This window comes from Phasianus colchicus, chromosome 1 (genome assembly GCF_987193195.1).
Source record: "Phasianus colchicus chromosome 1, bPhaCol1.hap1.1, whole genome shotgun sequence".
Taxonomy (NCBI): domain Eukaryota; kingdom Metazoa; phylum Chordata; class Aves; order Galliformes; family Phasianidae; genus Phasianus; species Phasianus colchicus.
In genome coordinates this window covers 75,266,613-75,272,724 of record NC_143436.1, presented here as the reverse complement: position 1 = coordinate 75,272,724, position 6,112 = coordinate 75,266,613, and the positions used below count along the sequence as shown (strand labels likewise).

At 39.2% G+C, this 6,112-nt stretch overlaps 1 long non-coding RNA gene across 1 annotated transcript in view; it reads left to right on the top strand.

Moving 5' to 3' along the window:
- The first annotated feature begins 1,962 nt into the window (after nucleotides 1–1,962).
- Nucleotides 1,963–6,112, top strand: part of LOC149919744 (uncharacterized) — a 28,036-nt gene continuing 23,886 nt past the window's right edge. Inside the window, exon 1 of the long non-coding RNA XR_016463688.1 lies at nucleotides 1,963–2,075. This is a non-coding gene — a long non-coding RNA (uncharacterized LOC149919744). The remainder of the gene's footprint in view (nucleotides 2,076–6,112) is intronic.

The following is a 6,112-nucleotide window of genomic DNA, read 5'->3' as shown; positions in this document are numbered from 1 at the left end:
ATATAATATATAAAGCTATGTGAGTAGTCATGCCCTCTAGTTCAGCAACATATCAAAAACGTTCAGGAGCTTGTGGTTACATCTTAGGCTTAGGAAGGAAATGAAGCAGAGGTGGGACGACCTAACTACAATTAGTCACACCATGGTCAGCTGTAGCTCTGTTTCTAAATCAGTTTTGTATGACAGCCAACTAACAGAGGGCAGAGGGGGTGGGCAGGAAACACCACCAAGATGTACATCTTGAATCTCTGGAAAAAGGAGGTAGAGTCTGCCCTCTATAGCTCACTCACAGATGCTTGCCTCAATGTTAATTTTAAGTGTCACAAAATGGTAGAGACTGATTCTAGCAGTCCACGATATGTTGGAATTTAATGGGTTTCATTAGTGGGTTTAAATAGGATGTCTGAGTTCCTTCCATAAACACCTCTTCTTTCTCAAGTTTCTGTTCTACACATTAATCCAATTTCTGTTCAGGCTGCTGAATCAGGCCAGCAGGAGAAATATCTTTGACTGACTTGGGAACTGGAAGCATCAACATAATCTAAAAGCCACTGCCTTGAATGATTGTATGTCCTAAGATACAGAAGACCAGGTTCATAATTTCAACTTTAATAACAATACACTGTGGAGGGTTTTCTTGCTACTTTGTAGTATCAGATGACTGGGTGGAAGATCGTTAAAGAATTAAAAGTTATAGGAGATGCATGAGTCTTTGAAATTTTCAGAAAAGAACACTTTTCCTCCTGTGATGGATGAACATGTCAATAATGAACTGGCAGAGGTGCTGATAGAGAGATAAGAAATAATTTCGCATCAAAGTAAAAAAGAAAAAGAAAAAAGAAAGAAATCTAATTCTTAAGGTAAAAAAACTCCAAGAACTTAAAACCTTTTCACATTCAACTATCTGGAAATGTAATACAAAATAACTTTCAGTAATGAGAAATAATTCACATTTGAAATAGGGATACAGTATTCCTCCTTATAAGTAGCCAGCTTTCTGCATTAACCAATGACTTGAGCCAGTCATCTTCAGGCATTTTAAAAGGGTCTGATGTTTCAAAAGGTATGTATCCTGCCACCAAGAACAAACAGGAAATTTTTGATAATTTGGCCTGATTCATCTTTGAAGCATTTCATCTAATATACTAGACTGTTGTATACTGATTACATTAGGAATATAGAAATATTTTAAATAACATTTCAGTATTTGGTGCTCTTAAGTGCAAAGATTGTTGATGAATCTAGGTGCATTTGCTGAAACCTTAGCCTACCAGACTCATTTTTCTGGTTCCATCAGACACCTCAAGACTGTGTTCATATGCACTGTAATTTTCTTTATCTTGTGTGAAACATATATTACTGGGAATCTAAATCAGCACTTTGTTTCTTGGTTAGAAGTTGATGGGAGTGAATTTCTGTCTAAAGCTACAAGTGATTAATTTCTAATTATTTGCCTAATAAAAGAGTGATGTGACCATTTCCAGATTTAATCTGTACCTATTTTAGGATGTATGCAAAGAGTACATGAAGATGTACAGAGATGTAGAAACCTGGATGAAGAACAGTGACCACCAAATATACCATCAATCATACTCTCAAACATATAAAAGCCCTCTTATGTAAGAGTATGTGCAAGGGATAGTGAACACACTTCGGTGTCGGGTGGTACCCTTTAGCTATTACCAAGTGGGGGCTGAAGCAGCTTCCGTAAGTACACCTCCTGTTTATCCCACTCCTTGTATATTTTTGGAGTACACATTGCTCATGGCTGTAACAGGGAATATTTTCCCAAGGATCAAGCTTGCCAGTTATGAAGATGAACAGACTGAGCTGGGAGTGGGAGGAGAGATGCCTGAACTTCCTGATTCATTGAAAAGACTTTGAGAGGAGGTGCTACAGCACAGCATAAGTTAGAATCACTTCCTTAAAAGGTCAAGCTTGAGACAGAATATGGTGTTATTTATCAGGCAATTGCAGCATCAAGAAAAGGTGATAGCCGCTTTCTGAGCCTGAAGAAAGAGAAGAGGAAGCAATGACTTAACCAGCCTAAGCACCTGAAATGATGCCACCATAAGGTAAGTCATGAATACCTGATGAATTCCTGATAACCACATGCATCCAAATATGTGAAAAATCAAGGAGGGAATGTTTCCTTGGATTTTAAGGAATCATACGCATCTTTTTCTGTTTTCTCTACAGGATCAAATATCACATTTTTCAGCACAGACAAGTTTATATGAAAAAGACACCTGTCTCAATTACCTAGGCTTAGAAGTCCTACTTTCAAAATTGCCAGGCAGTGAAAAAATCTGGCAAAGGCCATGCGGTGCTTCACAGAAGGAAATGAAAACAGCTAACTGCTACTGTATCAAAAACCGAGTAAATTGAGAAGGGCCACATCAGCCATATCATATTATGCATACAGGAATCCAGGAGTCTAAATTTGTTTCAGGTGCTTGTGGGTAGACAAGTTTCATGCTAAAAATATTGAATTAATTCAATCATTATTCTTGGAGAAACATTTAGCATTAAATGGAAAAGTATATTCTCTAGAAGCTAATATGTTGCAGGCCTGAATGCCATACTACTTTCATTATTGGCTTCTTGACTGTATTAATTTGTTTTCTTAGCTAATAGAAATTCTCTTCTATTTCCCTCTTAATTGATTTTCAAACAGTTGTATTTGTGACAGCTACTTGATCAAAATCATGATCAGAAAATCTAGAACTTGTGGTAACTTTGATTTTATAGATTCTGTATTCCAAAAAAATAATTATATTCAGAGATTCATTCCTTTCTATCATTTTGAATTTTCTTAAACTTCTAGGGTATGATCAGCAGAATGAGAAAGGTTGGAGTCGCTAGAAGTTACCTTTAGGTCTAACCATTTCAATTTCAAAGGAACAGTACCAAGTACCTGCAGAGCTGTACTGCATTAGTATCAACCAAAAAAAATTTTCAATCCTTGTGTCATGGTTTTATGATTCTTGTTATTGATATTCCATATCATAACATCATACAAATCATGGGGAATTAAAATGTTCTGTGGACTCCAGTTCCATGGACTGACAGCTTTCCAGATACCTGGTTCTCAGAAGAGAAGAACTACATACCTCAGATGACTTTGTGTTCAGAGGGGAAAATAAGTCAAGGAGGAAGTCACAGTATTTCTCTCCCACACACCACCAGGCAGCATGGGGGTGTCCTCCCCAGCCATGCGCCTTCAGTTCAAAGTAAGGCTTTTGGATTCAGACATTTGCTCTCTCATTTTATTTGATTTACTAGCCTCAGTTCTGATTATATTGTATTATATTGTGTTATCTTTCATTCAAATATTGTATTTAGTAAAATTAAGTTTCCTCCTTAGATCTTTGCTGCTGTTTTTTTTTTTTTTTTTTTTTGGGGGGGGGGGGGGGGGGGGGCTCAACTCCTATCTCCCTACCCTCCCCCTTTCCCCTTTCTTTTCTTTTGGGCTGGTGGGCCTGAAGATCTGCTGTCCCTGTCATGGACATAAATTGATCTAAATAACTCTGTGACAGTTTTTGGTGGAGGATGTGGGCAATCTGAAGCTTTTACCATTACCAGAAAAAAAATAAAATTCTTTAGGCTGGAGACTTGCAGAGCACTGGTAGCTAGCTTTGACCTTCATAGATTAGATTGTAGGCTAGGCAGTCTGCCAGACTCTGGACACTGTACCAAATGTTTTTGTTCTTTTTTTTTTTTTTTTTTTTTTTTTTTTTCCTTTTTAGCACTGCCAGCTATGAATCTGTTCTTTATATTAGGAGCGCTGTATAAATTATTAAAGGCTATTGTGTTTCTTGGAACTTATAGGTTTCTTATTAAGTTCATCATTTCCTGTTGTGGAGTTGTGTATATATATAACCAAGTAAGGGGCACTGATGGAGACACCTGCCTGGTACCTATGTGCAATTTTGTACGATTTGAATATTGACAGTTACATCCCAGATGGAATAGCTAATTTTATAAAACAACAAGATGTTCAGACAGGTTTCCTGGTTCTCTTCTCAGTTCTTTATGCATTTTTTGAATGCTGAGTTAGTGATCGTGTTCGTGTGCATGATATCAGTCTCTCTGAATGTATTCTTCTCCATTGACGTTATGCGGAAGAAGCCTTCCCAAAACCAGAGAATGTTGACTGGCAAGGAATATGGAGAGGTTTAGGAAAAATCTTAGAAGTGTGGAGACCCACAATGTCATGGGATTTCACTCTTGAGCACCTGTGGGATCCTGAGAAACTAAGCTAGTGTTTGAGTCAGGGATGGTGAGGCTTAGATAGATCTAAGGAAGTATGACTTATCTGGGGCTTGGCTTGTGCTTACCATGCCCTATATAATACTATTCTGGAGAGAGAGAGAGTTTCTGAGCTGAAGTTCAAGCCAAAGGGGCAAGTCTCCAAGTCAAATCTGATCAACCACAGGAGACACCAGTATCAATGTCAGTTGCCCCTGTGGAAGGGCAGAAATGGAAATGGGGGTCCTTTCATCTAGAACGGAAAGAAGAGAAGCAGAAGAGATAGAAGAAGATCCAGGTGAGGGGCCCTCCTCAAAACCACCATCATTGAGAAAGGCAACAGAAAAAAACTAAGAGACATGGAGAGGAGAGTGAGGAGAAGGAAGTCACTGTTACCACTATTTGTCAACCTCTGAAGATGACTGAAATCCAAGACACAAGACAGGAGTTTACACAGCACCCAAGTGAGACTATTTGTCATGGTTTTGTAATTTTGCTATGGGTATTCCACATCATAACATCATAAAGCACGAATAATTAAAGAACTAATACTCCAGTTCCGTGGACTGACAACTTTCTGGATACCTGTTCTCAGAAGAGAAGAAGAACTACATATCCCAGGACACTTCACTGTCAAAGAAGAAAAAAAGTCACAGGAGGAAATCACAGGATCTTGCTCTTGGACTCAAGCTCTCTCTCGCACGCTTCCTGGCAGAGTGTGTGGGTGGGCTTCCAAGCTGTGCACCTTCAGTTCAGTGTAGGCCTCTCAGTTTTGGAAACTCTCTTGTTTTATTTGATTTATTAGCCCCAATTTCAATTAGATTGTATTATATTGTGTTATCTTGCATTCCAATATCATAGTTAGTAAAATTAAGTTTTCTTCCTTAAATCATTGCCGCTGTTCTGTTTTTGAGCCCAGCTCCCGTCTCCCTACCCTTCAGTTTTTCCCTTCCCATTTCTGGGGCCAGGGGGCCCACGGGTCTACTGTTCCCCTGTCACTTGATTTCTTCGCTGTTGGGACAACAGGGCCAGAAGTGTACCTCTAGATGGTAACAGAACTTGTCAACTAGGAGACATTGTCAGAGACTCAGCTATTGACAGAGGGATTAGTAGATGTTTGGATGGGGCTGCCACCCTCTGGGAACAAGTGTTATTAGCTGTGAAGGAAAGACATCCCTTCAAAGAAGCCTGAGATGAAAAAAGTATCCAGTATTAGAAGGAAACAGCCATGGTGGAAATGTTGCATGACTCCATGTTTGTTCCTAACGATCCACACCAAGACCATGATCCTGAGAGAGTGAGAAGTACACCTGATATATGGCGGAAACTCACAAGAACAGCACCAGAAAGGCACGCTGGTATCCTAGCAGCAACTTTTGACAGATACGAGGACCAACAGAGAAGACCCCCAGTTTTTGAACTGATTATTATGCTTCAAAACTTTGAACAAAAGCTACCTCCATCTCACACTTTCATTTCAACCATCTCAAAAGTAACAGACTGATTAGATAAAGCGGAGGAGGAATTGTCTCTATTGATTAACCATGACAAACCCGTGCTAGTATCTGAAACACCTGATGAAGATCAGGTTGATCAAAGGAGTCTATTGAAGGAGCTGATCAAACTAATTAAAGGTGATGAACCCTCCTCCTCACCTGTATTATCAAAAATCTCAGATATTAAAGGCAAACGGCTTCCTACTCAAGCAAATAACCATAGTAAGACTACTCTGTGTATTGCCTTGTGGCATTACCTACATGACCATGGAGAAGACATGAAGAAGTGGCATAACAAACCCACTCCTGTACTATGAGCACAGGTGAGAGAATTACAAAACAGATCAACCACCAGTGCAGTTGCT